Source organism: Triturus cristatus, chromosome 6 (genome assembly GCF_964204655.1).
Source record: "Triturus cristatus chromosome 6, aTriCri1.1, whole genome shotgun sequence".
Lineage (NCBI taxonomy): Eukaryota > Metazoa > Chordata > Amphibia > Caudata > Salamandridae > Triturus > Triturus cristatus.
The window spans coordinates 955,498,387-955,520,294 of record NC_140589.1 but is presented as its reverse complement, the minus strand read 5'-3'; the positions used below and the strand labels follow the sequence as shown (position 1 = coordinate 955,520,294).

Genomic DNA, 21,908 nt, shown 5'->3' with positions numbered 1-21,908 from the left:
CTGTTGGAAATTGTTGTACGGTTACAATGTGCTTTGTCGGTGCCGAAGATTCAGGGTCAGAATGTTGTTTGGCCCGCGTTTCCGTAGCTTTATGTGGTGTCTTGGGCTCTTTAGCTTTCGGCATGGGAGTTTGTGGCTCCGAGTGTTTTTTCGGTTCTGAAGATTTGTTAGACTCCGAAGATTGTTTCGGCTCCAAAGACTTTTTCGGATCCGAAGACTTTTTCAGGTTCGAATGTTTGTCCTTCGTTTGTTTCGAATCCGAGGGCATCGGCGCGGACTTAGAAGGGCGTGGTAACTCCATTGTTTAGACTTTGGTGCCGAAGGTGATTTTTCTGCACCGGAATGGGGTTGGCTCAATCCAGGGCTGGAAGGCTTTTCTTTTTGTTTCATTGCCGAACCCGAGGGCTGGGCGTCTGAAGTGAGTTGTCGGTGTCAACCTGAGCCCGAGGGCGAATGTGTTACCAGAGCCTTAGGTTTGGTTTTGGTTGGGAGAGGGGTTTCGGTACTCACGGACCGCTGAGCCGGGATGACTGCCTGGTCTTGCTCAACGGCCCACATCAAAGACAGAGGTCGAGGATTTTATAGATTTAGAAGATATGCGTCAAAAACTAAATGCGATCGAGACAATACTGTCGAGTGGAGCGGGATTGCGCCACTGTAGTGCTAGAGGCACTCTTGTGGTCGGTAACCCTGTGATGACCTTTGACTACCATTATTTTAATTGATTTTAATGTGTTATTTTACCCTAGCCTGAATGTACGATGTCCTGCATATGCCTTGCTTCTCTTACAGGTTTTCTTGTAATATTGCTGTCTTTCAGTAGGAGTTGTCACGGAGTAGGACAGCCTTGCCAAGAACAGAACGTGTGGGATGTGCAGTTGAAAGCGTGAGAGGGAGAGAGGGGTGTGGAATGTAATTTTTGGTCTCGAAGTGCAGTGCTGTGGGCATTGATGCACACATGTGCTCGGTGTTGTACATTGAGAGATGAAGTATGTGATGCTATAGGACATTGAGAGAAGAAGTATGTGATTCTATAAGCAGTTGTGCACAATTGTGCATTGTGTTGTACATTGATGAGAATTATGAAGTTCTTACTATTGGCTTTGACATGGCCTCATGTCATCCTGAATTCTGACTCTGCCTTGCTTGAGCTTTATCTGCGTGCACAGCAGCGCTTGCAAGTTGTTTGGGTTAATCACGTTCAAGGATTGTTTTTGTTTGAGATTGTTTAAAGTACCCGGAAGGCTTTGTGAGCTTCGTCAAGATAAAGGCTGGAACATACAAGATTTGGAGAAGGGGATGTGGGAACTCCTTCCTGCCATGGGAATGCTTGCTTGGAATCTGGCCAGTTCTGGTAAGATTCCTCTGGCGCGGGGGGGGGGGGATGTCGCTCTCGAACCTTCTAGTGTGTTTTGAGATTATATAGCTGAGGGTTGTTGACGTAGAAACCGAGAGTTTGGAATCCAAACGGGGACGGACGCGTCCACTTCAGAGCATGGAACCCTGGTTGCTGAGGCTCTTAATCACAGCTGTTTAACTTCACCAGTCAGGAGTGGTCTGAGATGCAGTGTTTGCACCAGGTTAAGTATTGAGTTTTGGTTGTTGCCATTGTGATGTTTGACCAGTAGCTTTGATCATTTGATGCGTTTTCTCTGTGATGTGTGAGTGAGTCAAGGTGCACCTCCAAAGTACTCATTTGGTGTATTTACTGTATATATCTTTCTGATCTCTTGCAGGACGTCCAGCATACTATATTTTCTTCAGTGTTATCTCATATTATTTGCTGCTTGTTTATTCATCAGTATTATTCAGCTGTTATATTTACCAAATGGGTTATATATATATATATATATATATATATATATATATATATATATATATATTATCTACTGGCGGTCGCCAGTAGATAGTTATAGTTAGGACCGTGTTTCCATAGGAAATCTCAAAATTCTATTTTGAATAACTTTGGCGCCGGATGACGAATCCTCGCGAAATTTTCAAAACTAATGGGGCGCTCCGCTCAGCTCCTACCCTGAAAGTCTCGGGGGATTCGTCAAGCAGGGGCCGAGAAAAAAGGGGGGTCCCAAAACGCGTTTTCTCCATGCATTTTCCCATGACCTTTAGTCGAAGGTACAGCCCGAACGGCTGAACAGAATTACTTGAAATCTGGCAAAGAGGTAGTCCTCAGGTCAGGGATGTGCCTTTTGCATATATGGAGTCAATCTGTTCAGTAGTTCCTGAGAAGCAGTTAAAGTACATAAATATCTATAGCCGCGCACCGTGCGCGCACCCTAACGTGCGTGAGCATAATTCTGATTGGTGGTTACATGTCAGTCAACGTTCGAATCGGTCGAAATCAGGAAGTGTCTGCCGCCATTTTGTTTGTTTTGAGTGCGAGAGTGAAAAAGGAAGGTGGCGAACGTGAAAAGGGGGCAGGGTAGAGAGTTCCTGACCCCCTAGCCTTTGTCAGGGGGTCCCTGAAGGATCCCTAAGGCAGAAAAAAAAAAATTACATTTTTTTTAAAAAAATCGCGGGGTGCGCGCACGGTGAAAAACCAAAAAAAAAAAACATTTTAACACGTAGTTTATTGTAAAATAAATATATAAAAAATATAATAATAAATACATAACTTAGCATTTAAAAAACCGTACAAATTCACTGAAAAAACCATAGGTTTCACACACGTTATAGTTAGGAATTAGCATTTAAAAAACCTTGCAAATTCACTTAAACCATAGGTTTCACATGTTATAGTTAGGTGGACATTTCACTCGTAAAAAACCAATGAAATTCCCCCGTTATAGTTAGTTCAGATAACTATAACTCGCACGACCGCCACTCTATCAAAAGGATGATGTCATCAGTGATGTCATGAGTGATGCCACTGACCATGTCATGAGTGATGTAATATGTGACGTCATCAGCAGTGGATTGCGGGGGCGCAAGTTATAGTTATCTGAACAAACTATAACGGGGGAATTTCATTGGTTTTTTACGAGTGAAATGTCCACCTAACTATAACATGTGTGAAACCTATGGTTTTTTAAGTGAATATATATATACTGATTGATTGATTGATTATATACATACATATATACATACATATATATATATATATTCACTGAAAAAAACCATAGGTTTCATGCACGTTATAGTTCGGAAATGGCATTTAAAAAACCTTAGAAATTCACTGAAAAAACCATAGGTTTCAGGGGTGTTATAGTTAGCTGGACATTTCCCTCGTACAAAACCCTAGAAATTCCCCCGTTATAGTTAGTTCAGCTAGCTATAACACGCGCGCCCCCGCAATGCACTGCTGATGACGTCACATATTACATCACTCATGACATGGTGAGTGACATCACTGATGACATCACTGATGACATCTCAAATGACATCACTGATGACGTCATCCAGTGAGTCGGTTTCTGTAGAGTTTTAAGATGTTTAATATATATAGGAAAAAACCTATGGAAGAATGAGTGGGTGTATAAGTCTGTGAATGGATGATTTTCTAGGTGTGTGACTGACTCTATAAGTGAGTCATTAAATGGATCTTACTGCAGACTAGTGGCTAAACTGTGTGAATGGCTGTATCTGTCTGTCTGTTGGTGTATAAGTGGCTGCATGGTTTTGTGAATAGCTATAGGAGTGTCTATATGGGTTATTGATTGGTTGTCTGAGTATCTGTATGGGTGCCTGAGTGTTTGTGTGGGTGGGGTGTGTGTGACTGTGCTTAGATTTCTGAGAGGGTGAATCTATGGGTGCATGGTTTTAAGAGTGCATCTTTGATGGACTGTATGGTTGGGTGAGTGTATGTATGGGTGTGTTAGTGATTGAATGTATATCTCAGTGGTACATGCATGAGTAACTACATATGTGAAAGACAGGGTATTTGTGTGTAAGAGTGTATAACTGGGTATATGTGAGTGTGTGATTGTGAGAGTGGCTGTATGGATGAGTGTGTGCTTGTATCAGTAATTGTATAAGAGCGTAAGAATGTGGTAGTATTTTATGAGTACGTGAACTTGTGTGTGTATAACTGTATAGGTGAGTAAATTGGAGTGTGATTAATTATTTGCACGATTGACTAGGTGTGTGAGTATGTCTATGGATGATTGGCAGTGTCCGAGTGTCTATATAGGTGTATAAATGCATATGATGGTCTTGTACTGAGTGACTGTAAGTATGAGTGACTCTACAGGTGAGTGAGTGGAGGTGTGTGTAGACCTAAGAGTCAATGAGTGTGTATGTAGTTATTGGTATTGGAGTATCTATGGTTTTGAGAAAGGCTGTCTGAAATTTTGAGTCGGTGTATCAAAGGTTATATTAGGGTGTGAGAAGATGCACTAATTTATTACATGGATGATGTCATCAGTGATGTCATCAGTGATGTCATCAGTGATGTCATCAGTGATGTCACTGACCACGTCATGAGTGATGTAATATGGGACGTCATTGCAGGGGCGCGCGAGTTCTAGTGAGCTGAACTAACTATAACGGGGAATTTCTAGGGTTTTGTACGAGGGAAAGTCCAGCTAACTATAACACCCCTGAAACCTATGGTTTTTCAGTGGATTTCGAAGGTTTTTTAAATGCCTATCTATAATTTATCTCTAAAGCTATGATGTTTAATGATTTTCATTAAATTTCAAAATTTTTCAATTTCAGTGCGTCAATTTCTTTAATTATGTTTTTTTAAATACTTCATCACCTTTTTAACTTATTTTTTCAATTGATTCTTTTAAAAATTAAAAAAAAAATGTTTTTATTGGGTTTAAAAAAAAAATTTGTTAATGTTTTAAAATAGTTTTATTTTTTTTAAATATTTTGTAAACTATATTTTCAAAACGTTATTTTTTATTTAATTTTTTCAATTTTTTGGGGATCCACGCACCCAACGCGCTAGGAACCGCGCAGCCTGCGCGCATTTCGAAGTTTCCAAAAAAATTTAAAAGGGGGCCCCAGGGGGTCCTTCTGGGACCCCCTAAGCAACACTAGAGGGTCAGAGTATTTCTACCGTGCCCCCTTAACATCTTTCACAAACTTATTTACCTTATTTACCTTACTTAATCAGCCTCTTTTCTACCGAAGCACAAAATGGCTGCCAACAGTTCCTGGTTTCGAATGCAGACAGACACTTGACAGCCAAATAGCATTCAGCGCGTGATCGGGAGGGTGCGTGCTCGGTTCGGGGAGGGTGCGCTTAGTGTTTCTTAGGGGGTCCTAGAAGGACCCCTGGGGCCCCCTTTTTTTATTTTTTTTAAATGGCGAAATGCGCGCAGGGTGCACGGATCGGGCCAAAAAAAAAAAAAACCCCAAAGCGCAGGCTTCCGCGCTTCGTTAATAATTAGCCCCCGGGGACAAAATCTGTAAAAATAAATGGGGGGCCAAGGGGGGCCCACCAGCCCCGGGGACTGCTACCCCTCGGGATAGAAAATAGACAGGGTGGGGAGGCTAAATGGCCCTCCCAAGCCCCGGGGACCACCACCCCCGGGGGCTTTATTTTTTGAGTGAGGGGGGCTGCATGGCCCCCCTCCTGGAGCCCTTGAGGGCCCTGGGGACCGCCAACCCCCAGGGCCGGCTCCTACAGGGTCCTGGGGTGCCAACCCCCAGGACACTGTTTGCTATGAGAGGGCGGGAGTCTCCCGCCCTCCCATAGCAAACTTCGTTAGGATTTTGAAAGAGAGAGCAGGGAAACCTGCTCTCTCTTTCAAAATCCAAACTATATTGCTTTTCCACACGGGGAGCTGCATGTCAGCAGCTCCCCATGTGGTAAAGCAATGCCGGCTCCCGAAGGACGCAGGGAGCCGGCTGGGACCGTGGGGGCTCCCCCCACGGTCACCAACGTTTTTTAATAAACCCCGGGGATAATAAAAATTAGTGATAGGGGCTATTTTTTTTTTACGGTAAAGTTAGGAGTCGCGCATCCTAACGCGTTGGGTGCACGATTTTTCTTGCGTTGGGTGCGCGGATCCAAGGAAAAAAACCTGACATTTTTTGGAGATCAACATAAATGTAAAATATTTCGTGGGATTCGCGCACCCACCGCGTCATACACGCACATGACTTATCGCGGAAGCGCGCAAGCATCGCGTAACGTGCATCGTACGTGTCGCGTATAGGCTTGGAGTTGCGTACCGGTCGCATTACAATCACGCACCAAAATACATACCCAACGCATACCGTACGCAAATGCTTTCGCGCAGGTATCGAGAAAGGTGCGCATAGGCTGCACGAATCCCCCAAAAAATGAACAAAAAAAAAGTATTGAAAATATAGTTTCAAAAATATTTTTTTTAAAACATTTAAATATTTTTTAAAAATGTACATTTGTTTTTAAAAAAAACATTAAAACAAATAATATTTTTTAATTTTTAAAAGAATTGTAAAAATAAGTTTAAGAAAGAAACGTAATTAAAGGAATTGACACACAAATAGAAAATTTCGAAATCCAATGAAAATCATTAAACATCATAGCTTTAGAGTTAAGTTATAGATAGGAATTAGCATTTAAAAAACCTTTGAAATTTACTGAAAAAACCATAGGTTTCATGTACGTTATAGTTAGGAATTGGCATTTAAAAAACCTTAGAAATTCACTGAAAAAACCATAGGTTTCAGGGGTGTTATAGTTAGCTGGACATTTTCCCCGTACAAAACCCTAGAAATTCCCCCGTTATAGTTAGTTCAGCTAACTATAACTCGCGCCCCCGCAATGCACTGCTGATGACGTCACATATTACATCACTCATGACATGGTCAGTGACATCACTGATGACATCTCAAATGACATCACTGATGTCATTCATGTGATCATTTGATGCTTCTTGTCACACCCTAATATAACCTTTCATACACCCACTCTAAATTACATACTGCCACTCTCAAAACCATAGACAATCCAACACCAATAAGTACATACCCCATCACTGACTCTTAGGTCTAAACACTCATCCACTCACTCATCTGTATAGTCACTCATACTTATGGTCATTCAGTACAGGACTATCATATGCACTCATACACCGATATAGACACTCCCACACATATACTCAGTCATCCAAGTAATTAATCACACTGCCATTTACTCACCTATACAATTATACACACACAAGCTCAAATACTCATACAAATACTAGCACATTTTTATGGTCTTATACAATCAATGATACAAGCATATACTCATCCATACAGCCGCTCACACTATCACACACTCTCAGTTATAGTTATTTCTGTACTCCAACATACATATAAACTGCCGTTCACATATGTAGTAAATTACACATGTACTAATGAAATATATATTCACTCACTAACACAACCATACATACACTCACCCACCCATACAGTCCATCACAGTTGCACTCTTAAAACCATGCACCCACTGAATCACCCACTCACACATCTATGCACAGTCATACACACTCTACCCACTCAAACACTCAGTCACCCATACAGATACTTACACAACCAATCAATAACCCATATAGAGACACTCATGTAGCTGTTCACAACCCCATGCAGCTGCTTACACACCAACAGACAGATACAGACATTCACACAGTTTAGTCACTAGTCCGCAATTACATAGATTTAATCATTCACATAGAGTCAGTCACGCATCTACTAAATCATCCATTCACACACTTATACACCCACTCATTCTTCCATAGGCCTTTCTATATATATATATATATATATATATATTTTTTTTTTCACACTTGTAATCTCCAAAAAATCCGTAGTGACGAAGAATGGAAACCACGCAAATCCAGGTAAGGCACAATTGTTGTTGGTTTATTTACAGCCGAGTTTCACCAATCTGACGCGTTTCGGGCATCCGCCCTTGCTCAGACAGTCAGTTGGATAAAATGTGCCCCTTAAATACTATAAGGTATTCCATTGGTTAAATTTTTTTCACTATTTTTTTACACCATGTGACTTTTAAAAAGTGAAGACACTATTCAGAATTACATTAGTCTGTTTTCCAAACATATACATTTCAAACTTCAATGTATAAAATAAATTAAATAACAGGTTTAAATCCAAAAACCACAAAACATTAATCAAGTGCTCAATTAATATCAATTGAATTCGAACAATTATAATAAAGCATATAACATAGTTATTTTGCATATAATGCAATTAATCCAAAAATTTATAACATGATGGTATCAATATTAAATTGACTGTGCAAATGACGCAATAAAGTGCAAATATATCAGATTAAAATTCATTATATCAAATGTGCAAATTACGCAGATATGTAAACACAGGAAAAAATTGTGCAAAGCATATTTAAACTTTACAGAAACACACAGTCACTGGATGATGTCATCAGTGATGTCATCAGTGAGGTCACTGACCATGTCATGAGTGATGTAATATGTGACGTCGTCCGCAGTGCATTGCGGGTGCGCGAGCTATAGTTAGCTGAACTAACTATAACGGGGGAATTTCTAGTGTTCTGTATGAGGGAAATGTCCAGCTAACTATAACACCCCTGAAACCTATGGTTTTTTCAGTGAATATATATATATATATATATATATATATATATATATATATATATATATATTTTCACAGAAAAAAACAGTAGGTTTCAGGCACGTTATGGTTAGTTGGTCATTTCTCTCATACAAAACCATAGAAATGTCCCCGTTATAGTTAGTTCGGCTAACTAACTCGCACACCCGCAATGCACTGCTGATGACGTGACATATTACATCATTTATGACATGGTCAGTGATATCACTGGTTTTGCTTTGTTCGTCCTAAGTTGGCAGGGTATGCCCAGACGTGGGTCCCTTGCTCACTTTGCCACTGGATTCAAGCGATGACGGCTGATTAGCCAGAAAGTGGTCCCAGGATGCTTGTTTCTGTTCCAGGGAAAACATGGCTTGGCAGTTCGGGCTGGACTGTTCCCATGAGGCACAGGGTCAGACTGATTTGCATATGGCCATGTCTGAACTGGGGTGGCGGAGTGAGCTTAAGAATGATGATGGATTAAACCCAGATCAGTGGACTGGGGGTGAGTGCTTGCAATGTTCAACACTCCGTCCATCATCCCCTTTGGTTTTACTCCACATCGCAAATGACATCACTGATGACAACATCCAGTGACTGTTTTTTAGAAAAGTTTAAATATGTATTATATATATGCCAAGGTGTATTGAAGAATGAGTGGATGTACAAGTGTCTGAATGGAGGATTTAGTAGGTGCGTGACTGACTGTTTAAGTGAGTGATTACATGTGACTTACTTAATGCATGGGTTAGTGAGTAAATTGTGTGAATGTCTGTATTAGTCTTTGTTGTTTCCTGAGTATTTGTATGGGTGCCTGAGTATGTGTGTCTGTGGGTGGGAGGTGTGTGACTGTGCATAGATGTTTGAGTGGTTGATTCACTGTGTGTATGGGTTCAAGAATGCATGTGGAAACAGCTGTATGGGGGGGGGGGTGTGTGTGTATGGGTGTGTTGGTGAGTGAATGGATGTCTCAATGGTACATGTCCAAGTAACTACATGCATAAAAGGCAGTGTATGTGAAAGTTGAAGTATATAAATGAGTATACGTGAGAGTCAGTGATTGTGAGAGTGGCTGTATCGATAAGTGTGTACTTGTATCAGTGATTGTATAAGAGGGTAAGTATGCATTTGTTTCTGTTTGAATAAGTGATGTGGTGTGTGTACAACTGTACAGGTCAGTAAATGGAGGTGTGATTGATTCTTTGCATGACTGACTAGGTGTGTGAGTAACTCTGGATGAGTGGTGGTGTGTGAGTGTCTGTATAGGTGTATGAGTGCTTATGATAGTATTGTATAGATGAGTGGCTGCATGTATGAGTGATTGAGTGGATGTGTGTGTGTTGACCTAGGAATCAGTGAGTGCATATGTAGTAACTGGTATTGGTCTGTCGATGGTTTAGAAAATGGTAGTCTGTATTTTACAGTGGGTGTTTCAAAGGTTATATTAGAGTGTGAGGAGGTGCAACAGATTTTCACGTGGATGATAACATCTCTAATGACATCACTGATGACATCAGTGATGTCATCACTGATGACATCAGTGATGTCATCAGTGATGTCATCAGTGATGTCATCAGTGATGTCATCAGTGATGTCATCAGTGATGTCATCAGTGATGTCATCAGTGATGTCATCAGTGATGTCATCAGTGATGTCACTGACCATGTCATGAATGATGTAATATGCCACGTCATCAGCAGTGCATTGCGGGTTCGCGAGTTATAGTTAGCTGAACTAACTATAATGGGGGAATTTCTATGGTTTTGTACAAAAAAAATGTCCAACTAACTATAACGTGCCTGAAACCTATGTTTTTTTCAGTGAATTTCTAAGGGTTTTTAAAATGCTGATTTCTTACTATAACATGCCTGAAACCTATGTTTTTTTCAGTGAATATATATATATATATATATATATATATATATATATATATATATATTGATCTATCTTTGTATATTTTAATGTTCTGCCTTGGCATCTAGGGAAGCCTTTCTGTTAGAGAGCATTGTGTAAAATAAAACCCCAAGCCTTATTCTAAAAGAGAGAGAGTCCTTGCATTTTGTAAAATAAAACCCTTTTCTAAAGGTGCGGTGTTAAAGTCTTTTTCTTCGGCGGGTGTTGAGCCATCATGTGGGAGCTGTATTATCTGATAGGCGCAAGCAAGACAACTCGAAGGGGGTTAAAAAATGACACCGACCTGGTGCGCAGCAAATCACATCCGAACCCTATTGCTGAAAAAAACAATCTGGAGATGGAGATGATGCCCAAGCGCACTATCGTCCTATGGAGGAGTCTCCTAAGGAGGAGTCTCCTAAGGAGGAGTCACCTACCTCGTGACTACAAAGACTTCTTCCAAGACAAAAAAAAAGTGCAAACATCCGAGCCCAACACCAGATGGCGATCTATGCACAAGTATACGATCTACAGCTCATATGCCTCGAACATTACTTTTTCTATCTCCTTTCCCTGGACAATGAAAGTTTTCGTTTTTCTGATCTTTGGTCCACATACCATAATATATGATTAAGTAAACATAACTTTTAAATCAAGAGATGCCCTAAAATCAGTAAAAGCATCAAGGGATTTCTGCAAACTCAGAAGTCCTTGCCAGTAACACTATCATCTGCGTATGAAAGCAGGGGGACACATTTATTACTAATTATGGGGAAATCAAGCTCCCTTTTTAATAAAAGGCTTCCATCCCATTTTTTATAAATTAAAAATAAAAACAGGGCTAAAACACATCCTTGGCAAAACCTTCCGTGGAAATGATTGGGTGTGTTTTTCCCCCCTTCCTACCGTTCCTTACTGTAACTGAAGTATCCATATGAAGCCTACAGAGAAGGATTATTAGTGCTTTTTCGACACCCATGTCTTCCATCATGACCCACAATTTGTCCTGATGGACAGTATCAAAAGCACTAGATAAGTCCAAGAAGGCCAAATGAATAGAGCTTTTCATGGACCTCACATGCTTACTGACAATTAGGGACAAATTGAGACATTGTTAAGTCGTGCCCAGACCCTTTCTAAAACCATATTGTGTGTTGAACAAGACCCCTTTAATAGATGCCCACTCTTCTAAACGTGTAAGAAGGACTGTGCCCAATACCTTTGGAGCCGAGAACAAAATGATGCTTCTGAATGCTTTTAAATGGGAGAAAATCGAAACTAAAAGTTACCTTAATGATTAAGTTAACACTCCATTTTAATTATCCTCTGTTTGAAAGTGTCAAACAGCAAGCCTCTTGCTCCCAGTGGCCAGTAGACATTGTGCAATATTAATAACTAAAAAATACAATCATTTAATTTTTAAATGGAAGAAAGTTAAACTGAAGAAAAATATCTCTATTAAACATTAACTTGTAATGTCTTTTTCCCCTTTCAATTCGGCCAGTTACATCCTAATGTTTAATGAAGAATGCGGCTTCACTTTAAATTCCTTCCATTTAAACAAATGGCTGTACCTTTTCTGTTATAAATATGGCTCTGTGTGTACAGACCACTGGAAGCAAGATGGCTGGTGTTTGTAAATGTGAGGCTTGTAAAAGGGAGAACATTTAAATGATGAGTTTTATGGAATCTATAAAAACAAAATTAAATCTGTAGTTTATTGTTCTACCATTTCAAAGTTTCGTCTTTACATGCAGCAGGCATCTTGCTTCCAGTGGCTTGTACACACGGTACCATATTTATAACTGGAAAATACAGCCATTATGTGGGAGAAATTTAAAGTGCAGAAAAAATGCTCCATATCATGAACATGTTTGCAGAATTTTTTTTAGACTACATTTCTCCAATTTAAAAAAATCGTTGTTTGTTTGCGTTATATATGTAACTGTGCCATATATGATGAAAGGTATGGCCTGTGACACAAGTAAATATGACACAGGCTCCCAGTCAACCATACACATATATCTAATTCATACACGCACACATTCATACAGCCCCAAAGACCCCGCTCTCATTGACACACGGCAGCCCTGTCATACTGCCCCTCGTCAAAGTATTTTTTTCAAACCATAGTATCTGGCCCTATGGAAATTAGACTTAAGGTCAATGAAGGCAGGCATTGGAGGGCGGGGTGACAATGCACAAGTGGCTTGGTCTTCAGTAGCTCATGATGATTTTCCCTGATCAGAAGTAGATCTCACTACAGAAAAGGTTGAAGACCTCTGCTTTTGAAGAAGATGGGGACAGGTTTTGATTGGTGCACTATGTATGTGCTGCCCTGACGTTCCAGGATGCCTTCCAAAATTACAAATACCATCTGCCATTATGGAGCTACACTCAAACAAAAGGGGAAACCCAGTAACCCAGGGATCTGGGCCGGATAATTTTTAACAAAAAGATGGTCCCGATGGGGGAAATGTAGCCCTCGACTTCCACGGCAAAGTGTCAAAAAGAGGATGCAAACACCTCTAATACAAATAACTTAGCATTATTTATTTATCCTTTTATTTTAACAACTTTTTCTTTGATTGTTGACAGTGAGAAGTAAAACTTATATCTGCTCTCTCAAACACAAGGTGCTCCAACAAAAAAACAAAAAGGGGTGGCGACGGCACAGTGAAAGTGACTAGAAGTGCAGAAAGTGCATACGTGCTATGTACAGAAATATATAAATGTGGCTGATAATGATAATAGAGCGTTAGAGATCAACCCCCGCTAAGCAAGTGTTGATAGCCACCATGTTGAAAAACAGCCCACATATGATGTTTTTGTCACCGTTTCTACCCCTGGACTTAGATTATTTAAAACGGGGTCATCACCAGGATGCGGAAATATATAGGAGACACCAACTGATTGGGGCATTTATAGTCCACCAATCAAGAGAATCTTTAAACACCAGTCTTCAAACAGTTTTCAAAATAGGTATTCATACATGCTATTTTGGATAGAATGTATATAGGCACTGTGAAATCATGTGTACATCACTGGGCCAGTTTGAAATGAACTCCAAGGAGGTTGCTCAAGTCAACAAATTCCCTGCAGAAAAGTGCACGTTTGCATTGTATGTGACCGGAGGAGCTGAAGATTGAAAAGGCGGCCTTTTATCATCAAAATTAAATCTCTTTTTCAAGTGCGCTTTAGTCTTGCACTGCAGTTTCTGTTTCCTAACTCACCAAACGAACAAGTTACTTACCTTCGGTAACGATGTATCTGTAAGAAACATTAGTTAGTTAGATTCCTCACCTTAGAATATCCCCAGGCGTCAGACTGGATCCGGAAGATTTTTCGTCAGCAATACCCCTTGCGCGTCGCTAGGCGTCGTCTGCGGCTCCGCGTCCGTCGTCGGCGTCGTGCGCCGGGATGACGTCGTCGGAGTACTTAGACGCCGCCCTCGCGCGCTGACGTCAGTTCTTGTACATAGCCTTCCGCGCCAGGAACGCAGAGCCATGCAAAGACCGACACTGGTGCCAAAAATAAAATCTAGGGCCCTGAAAGGGATAGCCTTAACCCTAGATGTCAGTTCGCAGAACGGGGAGGATGGGAGGGTCGGTGAGGAATCTAACTAACTAATGTTTCTTACAGATACATCGTTACCGAAGGTAAGTAACTTGTTCATCTGAAAGAAACACGTTAGTTAGATTCCTCACCTTAGAATAGATACCCAAGCAATACCATCCCCGGTGGTGGGTCTGCGAACCAAGATCACACCAGAAAGTCCTGGAGGACAGAACGGCCAAAGAAGCCATCCCTCCGGACTTGGCTGTCAAGGCAATAATGCCTGGCAAACGTGTGTAGCGAAGCCCACGTCGCCGCCTGACAGATGTCCTGCAAAGGGACTCCCCGTCCCAAGGCAGTAGTAGCCGCCGTGGCCCGAGTAGAATGGGCGCGCAGCCCAACAGGAGGGTCCTTTTTAGCCAAGGAATAGCAAATTTTTATACACAAAACGACCCACCGAGAGATGGTTCGTTTGTGCACAGCTTTCCCCTTCTTAGCGCCCACGTACCAAACAAAAAGCTGGTCGTCCACCCGGAACTGTTTTGTGCGGTCCAGATAAAAGGAGAGCGCACGTTTTGGGTCCAGACGGTGGAGCCTCTCTTCCTCTTTGGAAGGATGCGGAGGCGGAAAGAAGGTGGGCAAGGTGACAGACTGCCCAAGGTGAAATGGAGTCACCACTTTAGGAAGAAAGGAGGGACGAGGCCGAAGGACAACCTTGTCCGGATGAACAGATAGAAAAGGAGGCTTTGAAGATAAAGCCTGGAGCTCACTCACCCGTCTAGCCGAGGTGATGGCTACCAGAAAAGCAGTCTTTAGAGTTAGAAGACGAAGAGGGCAATTGTGAAGAGGCTCGAAGGGAGCGCACATCAGGAATGTCAATACCAGATTCAAGTCCCACTGAGGCATTACAAAAGGGACAGGAGGGAACGTGTGTGTAATGCCTTTGAGAAAGCGTGTAACCACAGGGGACTTGAAAAGAGAAGGCTGATCAGGAAGCCGCAAGAAGGCGGAGATGGCAGCAAGATAACCTTTCAGGGTGCCCAGGGCAGAGCCCTGCCGGGCCAGAGAAAGAAGGAAGAGGAGAACCTCAGAAAGAGGGGCGGAAAGGGGATCCACAGCCTTTGCTGTGCACCATGCCACAAATTTGTTCCACCGGCAGGCGTATACCGACTTTGTGGAGGGACGCCTGGCTGCCAGAATGATATCACAGACTTCAGGAGGCAAGTCAAATGGCATCAACTGCCGCCGCTCAATCTCCACGCATGGAGGTGGAGGCTGGACAGGTTCGGGTGGAGGACCGTCCCCTGCTGCTGCGACAGAAGATCCTCCCGAAGGGGCAGACGTATCGGGGGATCGGTCAACAGACTGAGTAGCTCGGGATACCAGTATCTTCGTGCCCAATCCGGAGCCACCAAGATGACTTGGGCCCGGTCGTGCCTGATCTTCTTCAGCACTCTGGGCAGAAGTGGTATAGGCAGAAAGGCGTACAACAGACCGCAACTCCACTCGCGACGAAAAGCGTCGCCGAGCGAGTGCCGCCTTGGAAATTCCAACGCGCAGAACTGCTGACATTGCGCGTTCTCTTCGGTGGCGAATAGATCTAACCAAGGCTCTCCCCACTGCTGAAAGAGGCCTTGCGCCACTTCGGAGTTCAGACGCCATTCGTGATCCATCATGCACCGGCGGCTGAGTTCGTCTGCTCTGGCGTTCAGAGAGCCCGCCAGATGTTGAACCACCAGGGTGACGCCCTGGTGTTCCAGCCATGTCCAGAGGCGCAGAGCCTCCTGACAAAGGGTCCACGACCCCACCCCGCCCTGTGTGTTGCAGTACCACATGGCGGTGGTGTTGTCCGTGAACACCTGCACGACACTTCCCCTGACAGAGGGAAGGAAGGCTTTCAGTGCAAGCCGGATCGCTCTCAACTCCAACAGGTTGATGTGGAGACGAGACTCCGCCGGAGACCAGAGGCCTCTGATCTCCGCCTCTCCCATATGGCCACCCCATCCCAGGAGGGACGCATCCGTCACTACGACATGCTCTGGTTGGGGAAGGGAGAGGCTCTTGCCCTTGACCCACTCGCGGTCCGTGAGCCACCACTGCAACTGTTGTGCAGTGCCCTCCGAGATCAAGACATGGTCGGACAGGTTGCCGTGATGCTGGGCCCACTGAAACTTCAGGTCCCACTGCAGAGCCCGCATGCGCCGCCTGGCGTGATGCACTAGTAGGATGCAGGAGGCCATCAGCCCCAGAAGCCGCAACACTAGCCTGACCGAAACCCGGGATAGAGGCCGAAAGATGGGAATCAGGGCCCGTATATCCCGGACCCGCTGTTCCGGTGGATGGACCCGGAACCGCGCCGAATCGAGAACCGCTCCGATGAAGAGGAGCTCCTGAGAGGGACTCAGGTGTGACTTCGGCACGTTGATGGAAAACCCCAGCAAATGCAGGAGATCCGCCGTAGTCTGGAGGTGGGAGACGACTGCCTGGGGCGAGCCCGCCTTCAACAACCAGTCGTCGAGATAGGGGAAGACTGGAACCCCTGATCTGCGCAGATGAGCTGCGACCACCGCCATCACTTTCGTGAACACCCGAGGGGCACTGGTGAGGCCGAAGGGGAGCACGGTAAACTGAAAGTGCTCTTGGCCCACCGTGAACCGCAGGTAACGCCGGTGGGCCGGCAGGACGGGGATGTGGAAATAAGCGTCCTGCAAGTCCAACGCTACCATCCAGTCTCCAGGGTCTAGGGCAGCTAAAACCTGAGCCAACGTTAGCATCTTGAACCTTTCCTTTCGGAGGAAGGCATTGACGTTCCGGAGGTCCAAGATAGGGCGTAGGCCCCCCTTGCCCTTCTTGGGAACCAGAAAGTAGTGGGAATAACAACCACGACCTACTTCTGGACTCGGAACGCGCTCGACGGCCCCCTTGGCCAAGAGAGCCGAAACTTCCTCGCGGAGAAGATCCAAATGATCCCCCGAGATACGGTGGTGCTGCGGTGGCATGGCTGGAGGGGTCGTCTCGAAGGGGAGGGAGTAGCCCCTTCGGACGATTTGCAGCACCCACCTGTCCGATGTTATGGACCGCCAGTGGAGCAGGTGATGGCGAACTCTGCCGCCCACTGGCGTGGCATGGGCCTGAAAGCTCGGACTAGGAAGGCTTTGAGGCGGATGCTGCCGGGGTGGATGTGGGCTGACCACGTCGGCCTCCATTTCCGCCACGGCGGAAGCCACGTCCGCGCGCAGGTTGGTTCTGCGGCTGGTGGCTTTGCGGACGTGAGGAGGCGCCCCTTCCTTGGCCACGAAAGGGGCGAAAAGCGGAGGTGTGCGCCCGCGGAGCCGCGAGGCCCAAGGACTTGGCCGTAGCCCGGGAGTCCTTAAAGCGGTTCAGCGCACTGTCCGCCTTCTCACCAAACAGGCGAGTGCCATCAAAGGGCATGTCCATGAGGGTTGTCTGGACATCCCCGGAAAATGACGTGGACCGCATCCAGGCGTGGCGGCGGAGCGCCACCGTGGTGGAAATCGCCCGACCCAGCGAGTCCGTGGTGTCAAGCCCACATCGTATGGCGTGCCGTGCTGCATCCCTCCCATCGGCCAAAGCCTGGGTAAGACGCGTCCGGACCTCCTCCGGACACAGGGGCAGCACGTCCTCCACCGTATCCCACAGGGAATGGGAATAACGGTCCAAGAGACAGGCGGTATTTAAGGACCGCAGGCCCAAACTAAGGGACGAAAACAGTTTCTTGCCGAACTGCTCGAGTCTCTTGGAATCCCGATCCGAAGGAGGATTGGGAAGTAGAGGCCTGGATAACCAGACTCTCGGGGGTGGGGTGTTGGGACAGGAAACTGGGGTCGCCCGGAGCAGGGCGGTGGCGCCTGGCAACGTTCCTGTCCACAGGAGGAACTGTGGAGGGCTTGGACCAGGTGCCCTGCAGAACGTCAGTGAGGGCCTCGTTGAACGGCAGCAGAGGCTCAGTGGAGCTTGCTGAGGTTTGAAGCACCTCAGTGAGGATGTTAGTCCTCACAGCCACGGCAGGCAACTCGAGCCCAAGGGCCTCAGCCGCCTTGCGCAGCACCACAGAAAATGCCGCACCCTCCTCCGAAGCCACGGTCGGAGGAGAAGTGAATCCAGTGTCTGGCGAGGTGTCCAGCCCACTGGCCTCCCCCAGTTCATCTGCCCAGTCCTGAGAAAGCTGTGACTGAACAGCCAGAGGGTCCTCGAACCCCTCCCAGTCGCCCCCTTCTTCCGATTCCTGATAAACAGGAGGAATGATCGGAACCGGACTGTAGAGATGGTAGGACTCAAGCGGCGTCGGATGCGGCGTCGGCGGACGCCGTGCCGGCGTCGGGTCCGGATGAGGGCTAAACCGGGGTGTCGGCGTCACAGGCGTCGGCGGCGCCGGTGACGGCGTCGGTGGTTCAGGCGTCGGCGCCGGTGGAGGAGTGACTAGGTCAACCGGCGTCGACTGGGGCCCATGCAAGGTCCCCGCGGGGACCTGCGGCGTCGAGACCGGAGTCGTCGACGGCGCCGGAGCCGCCGGCACGCGAGGTCGCCCAGTCGAGTCCGCGGGGCCCGAAGGCGCGCCAGCGGGCGTCGACGGCGGGGCCAGGCTCCTCATGGCCGAGAGGAAGGCACTGATCTCCGCCGGCGCCGCGTCAGCCCCAGGGACCGGAAGGTATGGGGGCGGACGCGGCACCTGCGGCTCCGCCGGAGCCGCGGGGGTGGAACCACCCTGACCCTCGGCCGAGTCGCGCGACCGGCGAGGGGAGTCCGAAGAGCGATGTCGCCTCTTGGACTTCTTGGAGCGTTTGGACTTACCCGACGACTTGGAGCCGGACGAGCGATGGCGTCGGCTAGGGCTCCGCGAGCGATCCTTGGACCTCCTCCTGGACCGGGATCGCGCACGACGCGGAGCCGAGTGGCGAAGCTCGAGAAGCTTGCGGGACCGCTCCCGCCTAGCCTTCGAAGTCAGGGCCTGACAGTCGTTGCACGACTCCGCGTCGTGGTCGGGGCCTAAGCAGTAGAGGCACCGGCGGTGGTGATCGGTCACCGACATCAGTCGATGACAATCCTCACAAGCCTTGAACCCAGGCATCCTACCGGCACCAGATGTCGACAGACAAGGATCAAAAATGATCAAAAAAGATTTAGTCAAAAAAGACTAAAAGGGGTAGCTCTCCCGGATCTGCGCTTACTGGCGCGGAAAAAAGAAGAACTGACGTCAGCGCGCGAGGGCGGCGTCTAAGTACTCCGACGACGTCATCCCGGCGCACGACGCCGACGACGGACGCGGAGCCGCAGACGACGCCTAGCGACGCGCAAGGGGTATTGCTGACGAAAAATCTTCCGGATCCAGTCTGACGCCTGGGGATATTCTAAGGTGAGGAATCTAACTAACGTGTTTCTTTCAGATTCAGTCATCTCTTCTGGGTCACGGCCATTACTGGCGTGTAAGATAGTGCTGTGTAACTGGAAGAGTTTTGAGAAAATCTCATTCAAGAAATGGCAAGAATGGCTAACTTTTTTTAAGAGATGCGAATAATATCGCCTTAAATACTTTTCCTTGGAAACCTAAGCACAGGAAGGTATGGTAAGCACTTGACTCTGCATCTAAGGTCTTTAAATCCCCATGATTTACCAACCCCAGAAATAGATAGTCTCACTTAACTATGATCCCCTCACCACATACACTCGAACGACCAGGATTGTGTGATGGCTCCTTACCAGAATAAGGTAAATTTGATAACCCCCCCCCTCACCAGTCCATAGGTATGCTAACTCATAAGCAGGCCCTTTGACCCAGAGCGTAGTCTTACTCTTCTCCTATTCTTACTCTCTCCTACATTCTCCTTTACTATCCTTATCTTTTCAGTTAGTAGTATTAGTATTGTTGTTTCTGCTCTCTCTTGACTTTCCCCAGGCTGATGATAGGGATATTTAACAGAATTATCTACGTTAGGGTACACACGTGTCTTTCTTTCTTCTTTAACATGGTCTGGTTGGATACAATTGGTCTACGAATCATCCCTCACTACGTAAACATATGTGACCTACTGTACACTAGTATGCAACTGTTAAACCATTACGAGTTCTCATTCCAGGCTATGTACTCTGTAACTGGTGGTCCCAGGGTGACATTAACTATATGCTTAGCTCACCATGCAATATTTGTACCTCGGTCAGATCGGTTAGTCAATTTATTTAACCGACAGTACTGTAATACTTGTAAAACTACTCATATCTTTATCCAAGGTGCATTGATGGAATCCTGTACTTCTACCTCTCTGTTCTGTTTCTTTTATTTAGTGTTTGAAAACCAATAATGCTTTTGAAATCTAAAAATTACCTTTTGTGAGACAACTTTTCATTGCTCATACTCCTCACTTTTTAGATAACTAATCACCATTTCCACCTTCCCTGTTATACCTGATGAAGTAAATTCAAATGATTACCTACCAAAACAATGTTGCTTATTTCGTTCTGCATATCCTACAGGACACCCATTCCATTTATTTTACTCAGCCTGTCATGCTCTGCCTTATAGATTACAGAGTATATGTATCGAGGCTTACTCTACCTGCAAATATTAAACGAAGAACAGTTAAAAGTATTCATTGACTGTTAGTCCAGGACTATTTTGTTTTCTCTCTGTCTGCCAGTGCCTGAACTATATATCCACAGGATATGATCTCATTGATTTATTATTGTGTAGATCCAAAATAGCAAACATTTATTAGTTGCTAATACATTTCAGGAGTGATTCCTCATCATCCCCTCTGTCACAGCATGCTCACATGTGCTCTACACCATCAAAATATAGCCAGAAATGTTTACGAGTGTATAGCGACACAGGTGTGATCACCCCCTTTGAATAATTTTGAATTCAAGTCAATCATATGTCTAATTAAGATTTTTTTGTCTGTCCTCGATTGTTATGCAATTATTATGTCCTTCGCTTCATATGAAATTTTATTTGTCTCGCTCAATATTTTTGGAGTGTTTATCTTTTTTATGACGATTGTTTCTCTAATATGTATGACAATATATGTTCCACTAATACCATACTGATATGACTACAGCTCTGAAAAAAACCTAGGCCTGCGTGCTGCTATACACGGTGAAACACATGTTGACTGATAGTTTAAAAAATTTTCCCTGACCGTGCAATAGTTGGCCATGGCTGATTGCAAAAAACAAAACATGAACACAGTTGCCTTACTACAACCAAAAAATAAAGATTTGCACTGGACATATTTATCTTTTCAATACTACAACTGCTTTGTGACAAATACATCATTCCTACCTCCAAATGTATTTATAACCAGGTTCTAGGGCTCCAACCTAGATTAGGTGCATCACCCCATCGTATGCTAGAAGAATCTTATTTTTATTTGGGTATTAGGACTGTGTTGCCTTTGGCCAAACAGCCCTATGCATCCTGACTCGAATTTCTACCCTTGTAGCTGCGCCCCTGGCAAAGAGAGGGAGAGAGAGTCTTAATCCACACATTGGAAAACAACTATCGCTATCACTGGGCAGGAGAAGGGAGTTGTGGTAATTAGGCGTGAATGTAGTCAGACTGGGGCACTTAATGATCATGGTTTGCACAGTTGCGCCACAGGAGAGGCAGGTGCTATATCAGGCAGGAATATGCTGCTTCCCAAGGCTCCAGGTAAGAAAAGTGGTGCAAACGTGTCGAATAAATGACTCGTTAATATCTATAGTGAAGCTAGTGGAAAGCAGACTAGGATGCGCTTACATTGCTCCAGGAACGGGAGTTCCCTCATATTGCTTACTTTGGCTCAAAAGAGTTTATTTAACTTGAATAAAAGCAAATAATCAGCATTAATATATATGAGTGAACAAAACTGAACATTCCCTTTTACGTTAGCCAGCGAATTCAACACATTTGTAACTTTTTTAATTCAGGGAAAGAC

At 45.1% G+C, this 21,908-nt stretch overlaps 1 protein-coding gene across 1 annotated transcript in view; it reads right to left on the bottom strand.

Annotated features, from left to right (window-relative positions):
- Positions 1–21,908, bottom strand: part of IGF2R (insulin like growth factor 2 receptor) — a 1,674,612-nt gene that overhangs the window by 532,928 nt on the left and 1,119,776 nt on the right. The window lies entirely within an intron of this gene.